The sequence below is a fragment of the Rhineura floridana genome, chromosome 9 (genome assembly GCF_030035675.1).
Source record: "Rhineura floridana isolate rRhiFlo1 chromosome 9, rRhiFlo1.hap2, whole genome shotgun sequence".
In the NCBI taxonomy this organism is placed as follows: domain Eukaryota; kingdom Metazoa; phylum Chordata; class Lepidosauria; order Squamata; family Rhineuridae; genus Rhineura; species Rhineura floridana.
The window spans coordinates 122,793,740-122,814,905 of NC_084488.1; the positions used below are offsets into that span (position 1 = coordinate 122,793,740).

At 42.6% G+C, this 21,166-nt stretch overlaps 1 protein-coding gene across 13 annotated transcripts in view; it reads right to left on the reverse strand.

Annotated features, from left to right (window-relative positions):
• LOC133363901 (uncharacterized) overlaps positions 1–21,166 on the reverse strand; it is an 82,650-nt gene that overhangs the window by 57,816 nt on the left and 3,668 nt on the right. For 4 of the 13 annotated variants that reach the window (XM_061583596.1, XM_061583597.1, XM_061583592.1 and 1 more), the window contains exon 2: positions 12,741–13,089. The exons of 5 other annotated variants lie outside the window; for them this stretch is intronic. The gene's annotated coding sequence lies outside the window, so the exon portion shown is untranslated. Of the gene's footprint in view, positions 1–2,180; positions 3,690–12,740; positions 13,090–13,227; positions 13,325–21,166 lie in introns of those variants that run through there. 4 more of the 13 variants (XM_061583599.1, XM_061583598.1, XM_061583594.1 and 1 more) reach the window with 3 other exon arrangements.

A 21,166-nucleotide genomic window follows, 5' to 3' on the forward strand; every position in this document is an offset into this window, starting at 1 on the left:
CCAGCTCCCACACACCCGAGCGATGCTCCAGGCTCACCAAGCCCGCCCAAGCGGCGGACTCAGCTCGGGACAAGAGCTTCCTCTTCATGGTCGCAAGGGAACCTCCAGCCGGGAAGAGGTGTCAGGGAGGCAGGCCAGTCTCGCAGTCTTGCTTGACACCCACACCAAGCAACCAAGCCAAGCCTTTATTTCTGAAGGCATCAGGAAAGCATAAAACTCTTACTTAGTAGTGCCAAGGCATGTTTCAGCATGTAGTATGTTCCACCTTCCAACAACCCTGCAAGGTAGGCTACACCACGAGAGTGGCAACACATATTCAGTCCATGACATGGCCAAATAAAGACAAAAATCAACAGTGGAGTCTTGCTTTATATTTTACAGAGACAGTGTTGCGTAATGGACAGAGCGACAAAATCTTACCAAGCGAACTTGGGCCTCAAAAATGGTTTGGTTTAGCATTATTTATTTATAAATATATATATATATCACCCTTTGTCCAAAGACCACAGGGCAGTTTACAACAAGGAATGTTATCAACAATACAAATAAATAATATATATATACAACACACACAAATTAAACAGTTATAAAAATGCAATCTATTATGTATTTTGCAAAGTTGGTTTGTCTGCTATGCATTTGGCTGAAGGAGACTGTTCCTGGAAACCCAAAGATCACCAATGAAATAACATTTTTAAACTGTGTGTTAGCATATTTTTAATTGTAATTGTGTTTTGGACTGTTTTTAACTGTTTTTAATATGCTTTTCTTTTTCCTCTTAAATTGTTTTGTTTATGTTTGCTGTCCTGGGCTCCTTCACGAGGAAGGAGGGGATATAAATTCAATAAATAAATAAAAATTAAACTTTTGTAGCCAAGTTTTGCATGATGGTTCCTGAGATAAAGAAGCAGGTTTCTGTCTGTACATGGATAAAATTGGACGCTAGTTTGAATCTAGAGGACTGAATATTTCAAAATGCCGATGTTAACGGTTCTCAGAGTGGTTTAACAGTCAGTCCCTCTTCCCAGGGAACTCAGGTGATTGTTGCTCTGCAAGGAGAAAAGGGGTCTCCTAACAACTCTCAGCACCCTTCACAAACTTCCCAACCTTCTTTGGGGGAAGCCATGGCAGCTTAAAGTGTTATGATATTGCTTTGAATATATAGTGCAGAAGGGGCCAGAGTAGGCATGTGCGCCCTTGGGGGAAGGAGAGAGTTTTCAGCCTTGATTGAGGAGATCAATGTTCATGAGCCAGGCATAACACCAGATTATACCCAAGGCCATGCTGAGCCACTTACAGACTTGAGATTAAAAAAAAAGTTGTCCCATTAAAAGGTGGAAGTTATTGAACTACTGAATATTCCCAAAGTGAATTCCCAAAGTTATTCGACAACACAGACGACACTCCTTTCAGGTTCCTGTTTCCATGGGATTTATCAAGAGCTGAATGCCACAAACATTCCTTGCAATATTTATGCTTCCTACTGCCCTCAAGGTGCCTTGTGATCTCATCTATGGAGACAGCAAGGCAAAGAGAAAGCAGAAAATATCCACTAGAAGATCCTGGCTGGCATTTGCTACAGAGGAAACTGTCTTGTACAGAGTCAGACCACTGATCCATCTAAGTCAGCACCAGGGTTGCCAGGCTCAGGGCCTGAGACTGATCCTGTATCTTTAGGAGAAGAGAAAGTCAGCCAAGTGCAGGTGTTCTGGCAACACTGTAATGGGAAAAAACACAAGGTGGAATTCTCCCCCCTGCACAACTTTGAAAGATACAGAAGACCTCTTGGTTGCCAGGCCCAGCCTCCAAGAGGTCTTCTGTATCTTTCAAAGTTGTGCAGGGGGAAGGGAGAATTCCACCTTGTGTTTTTTCTCATTACAGTGTTGCCAGAACACCTGCACTTGGCTGACTTTCTCTTCTCCTAAAGATACAGGATCAGTCTCAGGCCATGAACCTGGCAACCCTAGTCAGCACTGACCAGCGCAGAGGCTCGCCAAAGCCTCAAACAGGAGTCTCTTCCAGCCCTGCCTGGAGATGCCACTGAACCTGGGACCTTCTGCATGCAGAACAGATGTCCGAACACCAAACTGCAGCCCTTCCTTTCTTGTTAACTTGGAACAAGACTGGGTTGCCTTGCTTGGCCTCCATTGGAAACAAGTTAACAAAAACTCCCAAATTACCTGAGCAGATTCCAGGAGTAGTATATCCATGTTAGCCTGTGGTGTTGTAAGAGAAAATATTCCCTTTGGGATCTTTTTCTAGGTACTGCAAATAACAGCCATTCGACAGGGAGTAAAGTAGCAGCAGTTTATTAGTTCAGAACTAAGACCCCAGTCTCTGAAATGCGACTGCAGCAGCGAAGAGAAGAAGCCAGTCACTTTTATACATTATAACTTTGCATAGTGGTCTCTGCCTCATAGACATGTCACATGGTATCCATGGAGACAGTTCTTTGCATAGATAAGAACTTAGCACTTTGCTAACCACACAGGCTATGTTAGGAATTATTTTATTTCTAGGCCCCAAGAATTGTCCAGAAACGCTAAATTGTAGCCAGAGCTAGTACCGCAATGAATCATGGAACTAAGAGAGGGTGGGGAACAGACGACTCTTAAGTTTCGTTTTCTCTCTCGTGAGAAATAACACCCAGAGGCGCCTTACAGGCTGTAACCTCCTGGAAAAGAGATAAAAGGTATCCTGTCTGGATTGTTGTTATTTCCCTTGTCTTGTTTCACTATACACATCCTGTGTATTGTAGCAAACTCAGCACAAAGGAAGAAGTGTTCCCCAAATACTTTGCTAGGATTGTATCCATAGATTTACGTCATACTGCTGAGTGGATAACTTTTATAAGCATACTAGCCCTATCTTTATCTCTTAGTGGTGTCAATCTAACTTTCTTCCTCCCTTCCTTAGTTCTTATCTTAAATTTAGTTTTCTTGGATTGACAAATGTATTAATTCTTTATCAATTTCTCGCTTTTTAAGAATTATTGTAAATGTAACAAGGATAAGAAAATGCGCTTGCTTTATCTCTGTAATACTGTATTCCCTTTGTTATGCTTTTAGTGATATTATACTTTGTTTTGCTTATGAAACTTATATAATGGTGCTTCAATTAATAAACGGTGCTCTCTTCCCTGTCAGACTGCTGTCTGTGCAGTTTCTGTTTAATGTTTGGTATCTGACTGAGCCACTGGGACAGGTAAACGAAATTGCCAAGCTTGCACTCCTATCCAGGGCTGAGGGGTGCGTTAGCTCGCCCCTTTAGGGAGAAAGGGGGGGTGCTTGGATTTGGACCCAACAGCTATATGGTAAAAAAAAAAACAAGCATGGCAAATATACTCTGCATAACCACAGAGGCACACAGTCTAGGACAAAGCAGGCTACTGGAACAAAGTTTGTGGTTAATAACAGGATGCTATATAAAATAAGCTGAAAGAACAGAATGTGGTGCTCTGCTACTCCTGAAGTCACTGGGCAAATTTCACTGTGTATGTCTCTTGCTTGCCTCAAGCCTATGTCTATCAATCACATGGTCTCAGAAATATGGGGTAACTTTGGCTCTTATCACAGTGGCAACAAAACAAATTTAAAATTGTTCTGCCCAATCCTATGCTCAGAACAAGTCCCAATGACTTCAGTGGGACAGACTCCTAGCTAAGTATATAGAATCATAGAATAGTAGAGTTGGAAGGGGCCTATAAGGCCATCAAGACCAACCCCCTATATACAGGACTGCAGCCTTAATCTAACAAATAGAATGGCAGCATCAAAGGCTTACAGAGTTATTGGGGAGAACATAGGAGCCTGCCTTATATACCAAGTCAGTCCATTGGTCCATCTAGCTCAATATTGTCTACTCTGACTGGCAACAACTCCCCAGGGTTTCAGGCAGGGAATCTCCCCCAGTCCTGTCTGGAGATGCCGGGGATTGAACCAGCGACCTTTTGCATGCAAGGCAGATCTTCCACCACTGAGTGACGGCCTTTCTCCAAGGATCGAAGCTTTTGTGGCAGACAGCCTACTTCAGATACATGAAGTGTTATCAGCCATTGGCAGGTACACAGAAAGCTGGCCAGAATGCTATAAAAAGCAAGGGGTGCCTTCTGCATCACTTCTATGCAAAGCTTGAATACTTGCGCACTTTTGCACATTGACAGCAGGGGAGTGGTGATAAATTAGCACAGCAAAGCCAAGAGGATCACCTGAACACCTGTAGTGGCAGGGCAAACCCTGGTGTCAATGAAGTCCTGAATGGATGGAATCAAAGCTTGTTGATAAATGTAATGTTCAGTCATTTAATGCTGGTGTCTCCCTTTGAGGTTCTCATATTGTAGAGTCATCATTTTCAGGTCACTAACAGGGTGCGGAGGGAGACTGAATGCTCACATAATTTCAGTTAACCACACAAGTGAGGGGGATGGGAGGAAAGAACAGCAATTTGAATATCTGAACTGCCACCCATGACAAATAGTATATTATTCAGGTGTAAAAAAACCCCACTAAAGGTCCAAATATTTAAACCTCTTCTTAATAGGTTAACTAAAGGCACAATTTCCCAACCACTAGACACTCTGGTACTGAGTCAGGTGACCTTCTTGAAATATAAAAGCAGAATATGAGTCAGATAAAGTAAAAGCTGGAGGTGTGTTTTATTTTTAACACTACAAGTTGTTATAATGGATGCGTTTGGGTTGCTTTTTGGTCTTTGCCTCTTTTCTGGCCAAGGGATCTCTATCATCCAACATGTATTTTCAAGCTACTATGAAAGTTGCTGGTCTGAGTGTTGTCTATGCATTTGGACACCTCTTAAGATATCATAACCAAATTTTGCATTATGGATCCCAAGATCAAGGAGCAAGTTTTCTTCTCTGTTTGGATACAACTGGACACCATTTTAAATCAAGATGGCAGACTGAACCTTTCAAAACTGCACTGATTTTTCCATTTTTTAGAATTCCTGAGCAACACCACGCAGAAGGCCGCTAGCAATCTATATCCCACTCCTCTGCTCAACTGGCCGTATGTTCCAACTTTGGGGGAAGATAGGAAGCTGTCTTATACCCAGTCAGACCATTGGCCCATCACTGATCATTGTACACGAAAAGGCAGTGACTATGCAAGGTTTCAGGCAGGGGACATTCCAAACCCTACCTGGAGATGCTGCCAAGGATTGAATCTGGGACCTTTTGCACGCAAAGAAGTTGCTCTGGGCTATTGCCCCTTCCTAAAACTCCATCCCTCCTCCCAATTTTCTGATTCAGTGCTTGCATCCTACATTTTTAAATGTGAGTTGGGCCATGTACAGGTAACTTGTGTCACTTGCTCCATTTCATTATTCTCAGCAGTTCAGATTGCAGTTTTATCACTCTGACTACGGAGTTTACGGGGCAATGTTGCATAACCCACAATGTTCTTGCAGGCAACAATAAACCTGCTGCAGACTCACACTGGTGACCTAAGCTGTGCATACTTTTTTAAAATTCCATATGAACAGTAGCCTTTCCATGCAATGACATACAAACAGAGCAGAATAAATGTACATGCCTTGGAAAAGCTAGACACAGAATGCCAGGCATCATTTTTTCAAATTTCCCACTGCGTTCAGGTCAAATCCAGCTCTCTGAAGAGCTGTGAACTTCTCAAATGAGGAAGAAGCAGTAAAGATCCAGGAAGTGCAAAGTTAAAACACACACACACATTTATTGACTAGATGCAAAAGAACAGAGCCTCTGTATCATTCATTTGGGCCTATAAATCAGTGCCTGGGTGCCTCTGTTGGATAAAAATCTCTAGATCAGGGGTTCCTGAACTGTGCTCGACGGACCTGCAGTGGTCTGCAAGCTTCATCCAGGCTGTCTATCAATTTCATTCAGGTTGTCTGTGGCATGCCCACATTAAATACCCATAGTGACTTTTAATTGTATTTTCATTGCTTCTCTACTTTCTTACATTTTATTTTGTAGTATTACAATCTGAGTTCCATGGAATGCAAATTGTAATACTATAAGATACAACACAAAAAATACAAGCAGCAATTGAAATGCAATTTAAAATTATACACTGCCTAGAATAGCACATTACTATTGCTAAACACAAGCAGAAAATTCATTAAGTGGTCCACCATGACCCTCAGACGGATACCTCGGCATGAAAAGGAGCAATTGCTCTGCACCAGCTGAACTCCTCCAGATTGAAATTATTTTACCAATACAAGGAGAGCAGATGTCCAGCCTAACAGTATTCTCTCTGCAACAAACAGGGCACTGGACAAGTCTAGGCTTGTCCATTCAGTGTGTTTAACCCTAGATGACCTTAAAATAAAATAAAAAAACACCAGAAAAATGCAAGTATTTCCAGAGAGGGTTCAGGCTGGTTTCCCATTCTCCTCTAGGCCCCCTTCTCAATAAGGTCACCAGCCCACTTTGAGTCAAGGTCCTGCAATGTTAGCCAATCAGGTTATTAATCACCCATTATTAATTAGTTATAATTTTCTTTATTTTTCTTTCTTTATTTATTATTGGATTTATATCCTGCCCTTCCTCCCAGCAGGAGCCCATATTCTTACAACCACTTTCCTAGTGGCATCAAAAAGGGATGTTTTAAGGCCCCAGTGACAACCAGAATGTATCCTAGTCAGCCCAAAGAGAGCAGGCATTTTATTCACAATTTTATTGTTAACACAATCCATACATGTATTGTTCCACTTCAGGCGTGCATACCCTATTCTTGTGCTTCCCAAATTCCCTCCCCCCAGGACCACTTGAAAACTGCTGGAAGTGTTGGCATACTGCTTAATGCTTTTTCTGCCTGTTGTAGCAACTCTAATTCTATAGAATTCAAATTGTAATACAATAAGATGCAATGAAACAATAAACGCTGCAATAAAAAAATACAGTTAAAAATCAGTATGTCTATTCAGTGTGATGGATATGCTATCTCCACAAATCCACAGACATCCTGTGTGACCACCTGAATGAAGCTTGCGAACCACTAACGGTCTACAAACCACTGTTTGGAAACCCTTGCCCCATTCTAATAATCTAACACCTCCAAATATGCTATTCCAAGACAGCATGAACCTGACTAGACTGGTCGATCAGGCCAGCTAATAGGCGAGGGGGACATCTTACCTGAGCCTAAAGTTGTGTGGGTTTCATCTCTGCTGCTAGGTGACCCTAGAGGGCAAACCCCCTTATAGACCAACATGAGATCTTTTATAAGATTTTGCTTGAGAATCCCTACTAAGATAGTCAGGTGGGATTTGCCTTATTTGTACATCATGCTAGGGTTGCCAGGTCTCTGGTTTTTGCCCGGAGACTCCAATTTTTGGGGTCCTCTCCAGCTGTGTCACCCCAATCTCTGAACTCTCAGCTTTCATTTTAAAAAAAATTAAATTTCTAGGTGGTCTAGTTCTAGAGATATACACCGAAATGTCAGCCACCCCCCCCAACTTCTGTTAAATGAGCTCATAGCTGGCTGCTCTAACCCCACCCTTTCAGGTTTGTAGCCAATAACGTAAAGTCGCAGTTGTGATTGTCAAAGGATTTGTTGACCTCCAGGCAATAGCTAGAGAAAACTCTAGTCTTTTCCTGTTTGTCTGAAAATCTCATAAACTGAGTAAGTTTATAGCTTTTAACAGTAGCAATAGTCCCTTTCTCTCTGCATGCAGGTCAAGAGATGTAGAACAAAAAATCTTGGTAGGCAATTGTCTACTGTAAACAATTTCAGTTATGGTTATAATAAAAGTGTGCTTGCAGGGTTTTTTTAAAATTACTCGCAACAATAGCATATTATATATTTTCTCTCTCAAATAATTTTTGAACAGAAATTTAGAAGAACTGTACAGGCATCTTATGATTACAACGTGTTATACTGTTCCAATTATGAGGAGTCAAACAAGTTCACATTTTCCTGGGCTGTGGAAGAGGGCAGTTTATTTGTCTAATTCATAGTCTGTTTTGAAAACCTTCCTAATATGAAGCTTTAGTCCTATACTCACTTTTCTGGGAGTAAAGCTGCAATGCTAATCCCACGTAACGGGAGTAAACCCCATTGAATTCAACAGACTTACTTTTGAGTAGACATGGTTAGGATTGTGCTGTAAATCAATGGGACTTTTGAGTGAATGTAGCAAAGGATTGTTTGTGTTGTAAATGTTTCTCTCCCCCTCCAATTCTATTTTTAAAGCAATTAGGCAGGGCTCACTTTTATCAAAGCTTTTATTGTGTAAGAAACTAATACTGATTTTATTTTATTTTTAAATATATTATTAAACATAATAAAACATTATTTTTAAAAATGTTCTGCAATGACCAACTGGTTTTGACAATAAACTATATGGGGTGTGTGTATTTTTACATCTCCCTTGTTTGTGTATATATGGAATCTTTCCAACAACCTTGTAAGGTAGGGTTGGCAACTAAGGAAGCTCACAACAAGAAGTAAATCCTTGTAAAATCCAATAACCATAAAACAAGTATAAAACAGTTGCAAAACAGCTTAAAGTGGCATGATTCTGAATTTTAGGTTGGGTGAGTGAAGTTCCTTATCATTTGAGGTTGCAGTCCTGTGCACACTTCCCTGTTTGAGTAAGCCCCATTGGAACTTGCTTCTGAGTAAGCATGCATAGGATTGCACTATAATCTTTACAGGTTGTGTAAATAATAAACATCTCTGACAGTCATGCTTATATAAATATTTCTTTGTACTATACTCCAATAAGTAACTGATTTCACGCTAGGGTTGTACATTAATATTTCCTCTACATTTTAAGTGGGCCCTTCTTGCTTGAGGTGGTCATGGTCCTCCTCTGTCATTTTCACTCCAAGGGGCAAATTAGGCTGAGAGATGGTGAGTAGCCCATGGTCACCAAGTAAACTTTGTATTTTTTTTTGTAGTTCATTTCCATTTTAAAAAATTAAAATGATTTACATGCAGGCAAAGTTTATTAAGTAGATCCACAAAATACATTTATCTGCCCTAGGCACAATGTGCATGCATTAGTGAATTGAAAAGAACAATTTTAAAAGACACTTTTTAAACAGGGGAAGGGTTGTAGCTCGGTGGTAGGGCACTTGCTTTGCATCCAAAGGTCCAAAATTCAATATCTGGAAAAGACTATTGCCTGGAATCCTGGAGAGCCAATGCTAGTCCATGTCATCAGTACTGAGCTAGATGGTCCCAAATGGCCTCAGTCATTGTAAGGCAGATTCCTTTGTTCGTAAAAGAGGAAAGACACCCAGGGGCCACAGTGACTCCAAACTTTATTTATGTATTTTATTTACAACACTTATATACTGCTTTATTGTAAAAAAAAACCTCAAATCAGTTTACAGAAGGAATTAAAACAATGAAGTTATTGGCAAAAAGAGTTAAAGACAAGTATTTTAAAACATACAAAATAATAAAACCAACAATGAGTTAAAAACAGATAAAAAACATAGTAGCTTCTACATGCCTAGGTAGGCTTGCCTAAACAAAAATGTTTTCAACAGATGACATAAAGAGTATAATGAAGGCGCCTGCCTAATGTCAACAGGCGGGGAGTTCCAAAGTGTAGGTGCTACCACACTAAAGGACTGATTTCTTACAAGAGCAGAACAAGTACTATGTGGAACCTGAAACATGGAAAGCACACCTTGAACTTGGCCTGGTAGCAAATTGGCAACTAGTGCAGATTTCAGAGCTGAGGTATCACTCATGTCAGCAATCGTGCCACAGCATTCTACACTAACTGCAGCCCCCGGGTCAGATTGTGCTGTATGGGGACTTCTGTGACCTGGGCTGACTGGCTGCCAAGATTTTTTTGAGTTTTGGTTAGGAACCCTGACTGGTTGTGGGATGCTGAGTTTTCTGCCTTACTCATAAGAATCTTGTTGCAGTTGTTTTCTGTTTGCATTTCAATTACCTCTGACCTTATTCGTTTACATCCACAGAAGCAATAACAGTGTTTCTATGCCCTCAGCTCAATCCCCTTAAACCCACTGATGATGCACCTTGTTGTTTGCATGATGGTTTGTTTCTTGGCCAATAGTGGTAAATAGTGGTAAAAAAAGAATTCACATGCTGGGAAGTGTGGCTTCAATTGCTGTTGTTCCCAAGTTTGTGAAGGTAGACAAAACCATGTCTGTCTGTCAATTATTACTCACTGGAATTGGGTTGGCTGTCAAAATGAGTTTATAACAGCCCACAGGGTAGGCAGAAAAGGGTAGAGAATCTTCTTAACTCTTAACTAATTTCTCAAACCTCTCTCTGGAGTGAAGGGTTAAGTCTGTAAAGAAGTTTGAAGCAGCCACATTAAAAGGCAGGCAGGGCATTCCAGGCAGGGGGTTGCCAACCCTGCTTTGATATTGATATCCTTGCAGAGGATCCCTAGTCAAGCCTTACCAACAGCACAATCCTAACCATATCTGCTCAGAAGTAAGTCCTCTTGAGTTCTATGGGGCTTAGTCCCTTAGTAAGCATGTTTAGAATTACAGCCTTCAGCGACATACAACTTTACTTCTGAGTGCTCCCATCTAACATCTCCACAACAACAGGCTCCCTTTTTCCTACAATGGCCTTCTGATGACCTGAGTGGTTTGAGGGCACTTAAACCCTTCTTGCCAGAAGCAAGTAGGCTAGATTAAATGTTCCCCTATCCAAGCTCCCTAAGCAAGTAAGAAGTAATGATCCTCTCACTTCAGCTGGACCTGAGAACACCCTCATTTAACTAAGATTTCTATCTTAATTTCTAATCAGGTAATTTTTTTGTTTGAGTGGTGTGCTCCAAGCAACTGTAGTTGATGCTTAATGACATCACTAGGGCCTGCCCCATGACACCACTCCCGTGACATCAGTAGAGCCCGCCCTTGAAATCTCAGGGTTTGGGATGCTTCTGACCTGGCAACCCTAATCGTGGCATGCTTAGGGTTTGTGATTAATAAGGTCACATCCACATCATACATTTAAAGCAATCTTACACTGTCAGCCATGGGCTCTCCCAAAGGATCCTGGGTACTGGAGTTTAAGGGTGCTGGGAATTGTAGCTCTGTGACAAGCTACACTTCCCACGATTCTTTGGGGGAAGCCATGACTGTTAAAGTGGTATAAAAGTGCTTTACATGTACAGTGTGGATGTGATTCAGCTCCTGTCCTGACCACTCTGACCTTACTCTGTGGCCTTTTCTCTCCGATTCCGTATGTGTCGCTGGTTCCTTAGCCTTGATGGCATTATCTTACTAGGTTACTCCCAGTTGCACAACCAAGCTTCCCATGGGGAACTTGGGGTTGTGCAGCTGATCCAGTAGGCTTGAATTCACCACTTATTAACTGATAAGCAGTGACTTCAAGCCTGCTGAAGTTCCCCAATGCCCTGCTTTGGACAGGGGTCAGCTAAGCTAGCAGGTTCCCCACAGGGGAGCTCAGCAACTCAACCAATCCCAGCAGGCGCACTCTCCCCACCAATCAGTTGACAGCAAACATCCCTTGGCAATGCCCCATAAGGAGCGCACTTTAAGGCTCCCAGTGGTACTTATTTATTTATTTATATGCCTCTTGCTTGCCAGAAAGGCTTTTAAGGTGCTTACAAGCAAAGAAAAATATTTTTTTAAATATAGCCACCCATAATTAAGATACACAATAAAACAATGTCATTAAAACAGTAAAACAGACACCCACAATTAAAATGTAGAACAAGCAAGCAAATTACAACAGCAAATCAATTAAGACAATCAAAACAACTATTTAAACTGGAAGATCCAAGTCACGAGATCACCGTATGATGTTGGGTGGGGGGCAGGTGAATCACAGAATCCTAGAGTTGGAAGGGGCCTTGTCGGCCATCGAGTCCAACCCCCTGCTCACAGCAGGAAATCCACAGCTAGAGCATCTCCCACAGATAGCTGTCCAGCCTCTGCTTGAGTGTGGTTTGCAGAAAAACAGCCTTGTGGGCCATATTGGGCCCATGAGAGGCCTAATTAAGCCTGTGGGCTGGAGGTTCCCAACCCATGCTCTGGATAAAAGACCTCCAATAGATGGTCTGGGAGACTCACCATTGCCTGGAACCTCAGCAAGCCATTGCTGGGTGGAGCAAACAGTCCTGCACAAGGCAGCCTGGAACAAGCACCTGGGTAAGTTCAGAGGATTTTATTTATTAGATTTATATCCCATCTTTCCTCCCAGTAGGAGTTCAGGGTGGCGAACAAAAGCAGTAAAAACACTCTAAAACATCATAAAAACACTTTAAAGTATTTCACAACAAATCATCCTTAAACAAATATTAAAACAAAACATCTTTAAAAACATTTTTTTTAAAAAAACTTTAAAAAGATCTTTAAATAATAAAAAAAAGCTTTGAAAACATCTTGAAAAGCAATTCCAGCACAGACGCGCACTGGGATAAGGTCTCTACTTCAAAGGCATGTTGAAAGAGGAAGGTCTTCAGTAGATTTGGGCACATAAATGTTTTGAGACAAATATCTCTCTCCCCTCCATCACTGTCACCTCCTCCTCCTCCTCCCCTGGTGATTCTGAACTAAGTGCAAAACCAGGAACAGAAAAACCCTCCAGAGCAGGCTGTCAATAAAGAGACAAAATAAGTTGTGAAGTTCACTCCGTTCTAGATTCTTAACGCCGCTGTTGCTTCACCATTAGGAAACCAGCCACTCACATCCTGCAGTAATGGCTGGCTGAAATTTCGCTTTTGCAAAAAGCAGCAGGAGGGGGATGAGGGAAGAGAAAAACCAGTTAGTTTACCTCTGGAGAGCCAGTCAGAACAAATCAGGCTGGTCAGCTTCTGGAGAGGAAGGGTTATCACCACTCATTTGGACACAGAGTTTTGCAAAGTCAGAATCCAAAATCGTTATCTGCATGAAAGGCAAAGTTTAACAGAACAGACAGACCTTCGTCAGCAGAGAGCGTCTGCTGCAGGGAGCAGCAGTCCCAGCATACGAAACTCAGAACTTCCGGCATCAAGAATGAAGAGAAGTACAAGAAGCCATGCCGTTCGGCTTGGGGGGCGGTGCCTTATAATTTGTTAGAAATTATCTGAGTTGGGGGTGAGCAGCGAAGTAGCTGAGTTTCCCCGATGACACCGTATGGAATCCTAAAAAATACCAAAGAGCTCAATAAATACATCTCACTCTCCAAACTGGGGGAAACTGACATTAAACCTGACAAAAGTGATTCAGTATAAGTAAGCATTCACTAACAGGCAAAAAAACCTTGCGGTTTAAGAACATACCTATAGCCAACAGATATTTCTTTCAAACTTTGAAAAGCAGGGAAACTGGGCAGCTATAGTGAATGCACCAGGGGAGCAGGAGACCTGACCTCCTCTCTGAGAGATTGGACTGCACTACAAATTTGTCAAAAGGCAAACCCAATTTGGGTTGGTCTTTCACAGTCCAATCCACTTCCTGTGTAGCTTGGAAGAATTTGGTAACATGTGCCTCTGAACATATGTGAGTGGTGGCAACACTTGCCATCTCCAAAGATGGAGAATTACATTTTTATATGTTTGTTGGTGTCCTTCTTACTTTGCTTCTTTTTTGTTACTAATGTTTCTACAGAGAATCTAACCTAAAATTTTTTATTTCCCTCATTATTCGTCCTAGAAACCTGTGTCAAATTTATTTTTTATTAATTTCAAAGGCTTTTTATTGGTCAATGCCATATGATGGTGAAGACAGCCTTTTGTGTTTCAGACTGGAGCTTATGCTCTATTTCTATTTTGGGTGCATTAACAGTGGAATCTGAAACCGCAGTTTGATATATAATCAGACGGATTACAATATGTTGCTACTTAAGCAATGACTGTAACTGTTGGAAAAAACAAACTTGGCCTGCCTGAGATGAATGTTTTCAGCCTGCTATGCTTAAACTGCTACACTAAGGAAAGATGGGCATGGCCAATTAAAAACATAGAGCATGCCTAGAAATTTGCTAGAATATATTTCACCTCCCACTGTTTTATCTTGCGCAAACTGAGACACTCCTCATGTCCACTGGAGACTATTCTGCAGAATAGTCAGTGCCATTATTCCAGTTGTTTTTGGAGTTTAGTGTAAATTTTGCAAAGTGTTGCTGTACTTCACATATTCACAGAAATAGAAGCAAACGAAAATAATTTACTATAGGGAACTTCATTAAAATTGCAAAGTAAATCAGACATATTTAAAGTGACTATCTGAACTTTATCAACTGTCTTAATAATGTTGCTTCCTCCCTGCTAAAACAAGATAAGCACAGCACATGTCTTGTTTCTGTTATCTGGGTTGATTGCCACCACTCACCATATGCTCAGAGGCACGTTACCGAATTCTTCCAAGCTACACAGGAAGTGGATTGGACTGTGAAAGACCAACCCAAAATGTGTTTGCATTTTTACAAATTTGTAGGGCAGTACAATATCTCAGAGAGGTCAGGTCTCTTGTTCCCCTGGTGCATTCACTATAGCTGTCGAATTTCCATGCTTTCTAAAGTTTGACAGAAATATCTGTCAGCTATAAGTGCGTTCTTAAACCACAAAGGTTCTTTTGCCTATTAGTGAATTTCTCTGCTTTTTAATCCGGGAGGTAAGAAATGGGATCCTGTACAAGTTTGCTGAGAATTGATTAACAAGCTTTTTGAGTTCAATGGGATTTACTCTACCGCAATCATGTTTAAGATAGGTGAAACTGACCATGGGGGGATGGAGAGGGGAGGAAGAGGAAATGCAGGGGAGGGGAGGAGAGCAGGTGAGAGGGGAGCAGGCGAGAGGGAAGGGGAGGAAGAGAGTAGGTTTGATCATTTGCATGCTTATTGAGTTCAGTAGGATTTACACTCCCTTGCAATCATGCTTAGAATAGGTGGACTGACCACTGGGGATAGGAGGAGGAGGAAGGGCAGGGGTAGGGGAGAAGTAGGGAGGGAAGGAAGGGCAGAGGGAAGGAGGGGGATGGGAGCAGGCAGGAGAGGGAGGGGAGAAGGACAGGTTTGATCATTTGCATGTTTATTCAGTTCACTGGGATTTACTAACGTGCAATCATGCTTAGGATTGCTGCCCTGTGCTACTACTGCGAGAAAAATAAATAAATAAATAGGTAAAACTGACCATGGTGGAGGAGGCAGGGAGGGCTGGAGTGGGCAGTGGTGGAGGAAGTATGAGGAGACGAGAGGAAGAAGGGAGAGGAGGGGGGAGGGGAAAACAGGTCTAATCATTGGTCTAATCATTTGCATGCTTTTTGAGTTCAATGGGATTGACTCCCGTGCAATCATGCTTAACACAGATAAAACTGATCATGGGGGGAGTGGGGGAAGAAGATGATTGGAAGGGGATGCGGAGGGAGGGGCAAGAGAGAGGGGATAAGAGGAAGGAGGAGGGAAGGGCAGGTTTGATCATTTGCATGCTCTTTGAGTTCAGTGGGATTTACTCCCATGCAATCATGGTTAGGAAAGGTGAAACTGACCTGGGGGAGGGGCAGGGAGGAGAGAAGGGCAGGGAGCGGAGGAGATTGGGTGGGTGGGCACTGGGCAGAGGGGAAGCCCCTTTCCTTTCAAAAGGAAAACATTGTGAACACTATCATTCTTTTTCAGTGTCCCCCCCACCTTTTTAATCTACAGCCAGCACATGTAGTCTCACACCCAAATTTAAACCAAAGCTTTCCCTGGCCACATCCACACCAGACCTTTATTTCACTTTACACAGTCATGGCTTCTCCCAAAGAATCCTGGGAAATATAGTTAGTGAAGGGTTCTGACAGTTGCAAGGAGAGGCCCTGTTCCCCTCACAGAGCTTCAATCAGAGCATCTGACTGTTAAACCAGTCTGGCCACTGGAGCTCTGTCAGTGGAATAGGAGTCTCCTCTCAGCACCCTTCACAAACTACACTTCCCATGACTGTCTCACGTGAAATCAAAGTCTGGTTTGGCCCCCTGATTAGCCAAGCCCAGCAGCTGTGAATCTGGCTTTTAGAATACTGACAGTTCTTACTGAGCATGCCCAATGTTATAATAGACTTTATCTTAAATTAATGAAAAATCAGCCATGCATTTTTAAAAACTTTTAAACAGCATAAGATGAAGGTCGGAGTATGGAACAAGGTCAGTAATAGGATTACAGGCACTCTGTGAACATGGCTGAATTTTAATTAATTTTAACAAATTATGAGACCACTGACAGAAAAAAGTACAACAGGGGTCTGGATTTTTTCCCTCTTGTTTTACACTTGGAACTCTTGATTCTCTCTGACTGTTTTGTGTATCACCATGAACATTTAGAGGGTTGTTAACCAAGCATTTCTGAGTTCCGGACTATAAGTTCTGTAAGGTTTTGATTTGAAATGTGCTTATAGGAAGCAGCAGAATGGCATGGGGGGGGGATTCAATTTAACATTGCGGAATGAAAAAAATCCATGCTGGTTATAGTATACACCCACTCTCAAGGCTGCATATATAATAAAGAGATGCAGATTGCAGCAAAAAAATATGCTGACTTCACATATATACTGATCAGGTCCAAGTCGCCATTGAAGAACCAGCAACAGAATCTTGGGGTGTGGTGGATGGTTTAATAGGAATGTTGGCCCAGTATGCAGAAGCTGTGAAAAAAGTTAATCCCATGCTATGGATCATTAGTGAATGAACTGTAAATAACTGTAATTCATTTGCACAAATGTGTGGTGCCATCACACTTGGAACACTGTGTACTGTTCTGGTCGCCTCGCCTCCAAAAGGATATTGTAGAGCTGGAAAAGGTTCAGAAGAGGGCAACCAGAATGATCAAGGGAATGGAGCGACTCCCCTATGAAGAAAAGTTGCAGCATTGGGGGCTTTTTAGTTTAGAGAAAAGGGAGGTAAAGGGGGGGAACATGACAGACATGTATAAGGTTACACATGGGGATGAAGAAGTTTCTGGCTCTTTCATAACATTAGGAACCCCCGTGTCATCCACTGAAGCCGAATGGTGAATGATTGAGGACAGACAGAAAGAAGTACTTCTTAGAGCTACGGAATTCAGTCCCACAAGATTTAGCGATGGTCACCCCCTTGGATGGCTTTAAAAGAGGATTAGACAGATTCATGGAGGATAAGGCTATCCGTGGCTACTAGTCATGATGATGGCTGTACAGTACCTCCAGGATCAAAGGCAGCATATCTCTGAATGCCAGTTTCTGGGAATCGCAACTGGAGAGTGCTGTTGCATTCAGGTCCTGCCTCCGGCCTTCCAATAAGAATCTGATTGGACAGTGGGAGAACAGAATGCTGGACTAGATTGGCTTTTGGCCTGATCTAGCAGGACTCTTCTAACTTTCTTATCTACAATTAGGCTTCTGGAAATTCACGGCAGACTAATTAAGTTACATTATACTGAGTACAGAGATCTTTTGCACTGGCAAAAGGCTTCCGGTATCACCATCTTGTGATGAGCCAGTGTGGTGCAGTGGTTAGAGTGCCAGGCTAGGACCCAGGAGCCCAGGGTTCAAAAACCTGCTTGGCCATGAAGCTTTCTGGGTGACATTGGGCCAGTCATAGCCTCTCAGCCTAACCTACCTCACAGGGCTGTTGTGAGGATAAAATAGAGAGGGACGAGAACCATGTAAACCACCTTCAGCTCCTGGGAGGAAAGGTGGGATGTAAATACAATAGACAAAATAATAATTATTATGACTGTTGCGTATTGTGGATGGGACTTGCCCCATGCTCTGAGTCACCTCCTTCTTAGGGTCTCTGTCTCAAGCCATTGACCACCTACAAATTGACAATGTGGAAGACCACGAGAAGGGAGGAGACAGACCAGCAATGCTGTGTCATTTTATCTGAAGATGAGGATTAAGAGGTTCATGCAATGGCAGCTAGTGGCTCCATGTCAGTGGGGCAGTGGAATCCACTTCAGGTTTTAATCTGCACTTTCAAGGAGCTGTCCAAGGTGCTTCACCTCCTTTAAAATTCAGACTAAAACCCAGAGCAGATTCTGCCGCCCCACTGACATGGAGCAGCTAGCCGCCACTGGGTTCATGCAGTATTAAACTGTAGCTTGCTGCCCCTGTTTCTGATTATTGTTTGATTTTTTTATCCACCCTTTGCCATAAGATCCCAGAGTGCGTTTCAGCAATTTAATACAATATATTGCATTACAATATTGTGATCAGTTTAAAACAATTACAGTCAATACAGTCAGAATAGGGCAAGTGCTCAGGAGAAATGTGCAAAATGTAGTTGCTATATATCAGAGCTTGGAAAAGTTACTTTTCCAAGCTCTGATATATATGCAGTTCCTGGGACCTGTTGAAAATTATGTCTATTGACCGGGAAATGTGGACAATTCCCTCTGCATGGAAGGATTATGTGTACATTCTCCATGAAGCCTGGTGAATGTGCAGAATAGGCAGTTATTATGCACACTGATGGCTCAACAAACTTTCCAAGTTATATATATATATACACACACACACACACACACACACAAATGACATCACAGGTGTCAGAGGCACATTGTTGATCTTTATTTATTATTTGATTTCTATCCTGCCCTTCCTCCTGGCAGGAGCCCAGTGATATGATCTGCACACCTCCCACTCTTCCAAGCAAGCCTCTCTGCTATCTCAATTCTGTCTGAAATTCATGCCCAGGGCACCACTTATTCCTTGGGACCTCTGCCTCCATTCTCATTCCAAACTGTGGAAAAGTTTTAAGTAAGTGTTGAATTTGGTGACATACTTCCCTCCATCCAATGTTTCCCCATTTGTTTGTGACTAGAAGCAGGGCTGTGGAGTCGGAGTCGTGGAGTCGGAGTTGGGAGCAATTTTGGGTGGAGTTGGAGTTGGTGGAAATGTACCGACTCTGACTCCAATTCCAACTCCTTCATAAATGGCAAATGTATATTAACTAATAATAACAAATTTACTGTAGGAAAATGGTAGCACAAGGCATTTCATCACCACCATGTGAATCCAGAGCTTGGAAAGGTTACTTTTTAAAACTACAACTCCCATCAGCCCCAGGGATTGGGCTCGTGGGAGTTGTAGTTCAAAAGAGTAACTTGTCCAAGCTCTGGATTCACGTGGTGGTGATGAAATGCCTTGTGCTACCATTTTACTACAGTAAATTTGTTATTACTAGTTAATACACATTTGCCATTTATGAAGGAGTCGGAGTCGGACAGTAGAAAAATAGAGGAGTCGGAGTCGAAGGTCTGGCATACCGACTCCACAGCCCTGACTAGAAGCCCCTCAAGGGAAGGGACTTAACAGTTCTGCTTATGTACCTCCCTCTGCAAGGCGCTACATATAGCATTGGTGCTGTACTATAAATCAGGGGTTCCCGAACTGTGGTCCATGAGCTTTATTCAGGTGGTCCACAGCATGTCCACATTAAACACTCCTATTGATTTTAACTATATTTTTATTGCTTCTATTCTTCCTTATATTACATTTTAATATATTACAATTTGAATTCTAAGGAATAATGCAAATTGTAATACAGTAAAACACAATATCATAAAGAAGGAATACAAATGCACTTAAAAATCATACAGCATCTAGCACAGTGCATTCCGATTGCTACAACAGGCATTAAAAAGCCATTAAGCGGTCTTGCCAAGATCACTGGCAATTTTCAAGTGGTCTGTGGCAGAAAGCAAGTTGAGGAACCCCTGGTATAAATAAATATTGTTCTACTTCACTTGACACAATAGTTTGTTACTCCTTTACACTCTAACTTTAGTCACGAACTTGTGCTTACAGTCAGAGTGACAGAAATAAAAACTTCTTAATCCTTGCAGTGAATAGTTACGGCAAGGTAAAAAAAAGTTGCAAAAAGGTAGACAGTTCAGAAGACTCAAGGAAATCACAATCAAAAGGAAAAGGAAACAATAAACCGCAGACCCAAATAACAAGGCACATGACACAGGACATAACTCAACAGGAAGTTGTCTGGGGCAAGCCCCACAGCAAAGGAAGGGAGAAGTGAAAAAGGGTTTCAAGTAATGTTTACAGCATCGCCAAGATCTGTCGTGCAAGTATAAATGGCACAGCACCACTCACCATCAAGATATTTGGCTCTGCCACTTCTAATGTATTAACCCTTAACGGCAAAAAGGGCCTCCACTTTTATATTTTAAATATAAAATCTATATTTTATATTTTTAAATATGTTTTCCGCATCTCAGTTCAAGCTGTCACTAAGCCAAATCTCTAGCCCAAAGGTAGCAACTTCTGACAGGTGGAAATTCAGCAGGCAAAGCTTTTCCAGTCACACACTTGGTAAGTGACATGGCAACTCCACCAGAGTATGTCAAAGTCAAAATCAGAGACAAGGTGCCTGCAGAGCAGAGAGATCCAGCTGGCTCAAAAAAATAAATAAATCACAGTAGCCAGTCCACATTATAGAAAGAAAAAAACCCAAGGCCCAGCAGTCAACACAAATGGAAATGGACTGCCTTCAAGTCGATCCCGACTTATGGTGACCCTATGAATAGGGTGTTCATGGTAAGCGGTATTCAGAGGGGTTTCCCATTGCCTCCCTCTGAGGGTAGTCCTCCCCAGCTCGCTAGGGCCTGCTCAGCTTGCCACAGCTGCACAAGTCAGCCCCTTCCTTGTCTGCAACTGCCAGCTGGGGGGCAACTGGGCTCCTTGGGACTAGGCAGCTTGCCCACAGCTGCACAGGTGGCAGGGCACGTAACCCCTGAGCCACTCCCTGTGGGGGTGATCTTTAGCTGGCCCTTGACACCCAGGAGACACGAGCGGGGACTGGAACTCACAGACTCTGGACTCCCAGCCAGGCTCTCCTCCTGCATCCGCAGGTGTTTAACAGCCTGCATGAGCCACGTGCACTCAAGCGCATTCTAAAGACAGATCCACACATACACATTTGCCCCTTGACGACAAGCAACCACGTGTCCATGAGCAAGAGAGAGCGCAAACAGGCCACCACAGAAAGCGAGAAAAGCGATGCCATTCAGAGGACCCTGTTCACACCGCCAGCAGACAGTCGTCAAGCAACGTCTGAACCAGCCCTACAACCAGGAGGGCAATCTACCCCCGTGCGTTGCACACGGACACATACCTGCCCCAACTCACTCCAATCCCCCACCCGGCCCACTCTGGATCACATCACTTCGCCCAAGTCATCTAGGGGGCTCTTAATTCGCGCAACCCCCATGCCCTCCAAAAAACCCCACAGCTTTTCCCACCAACAGCTACT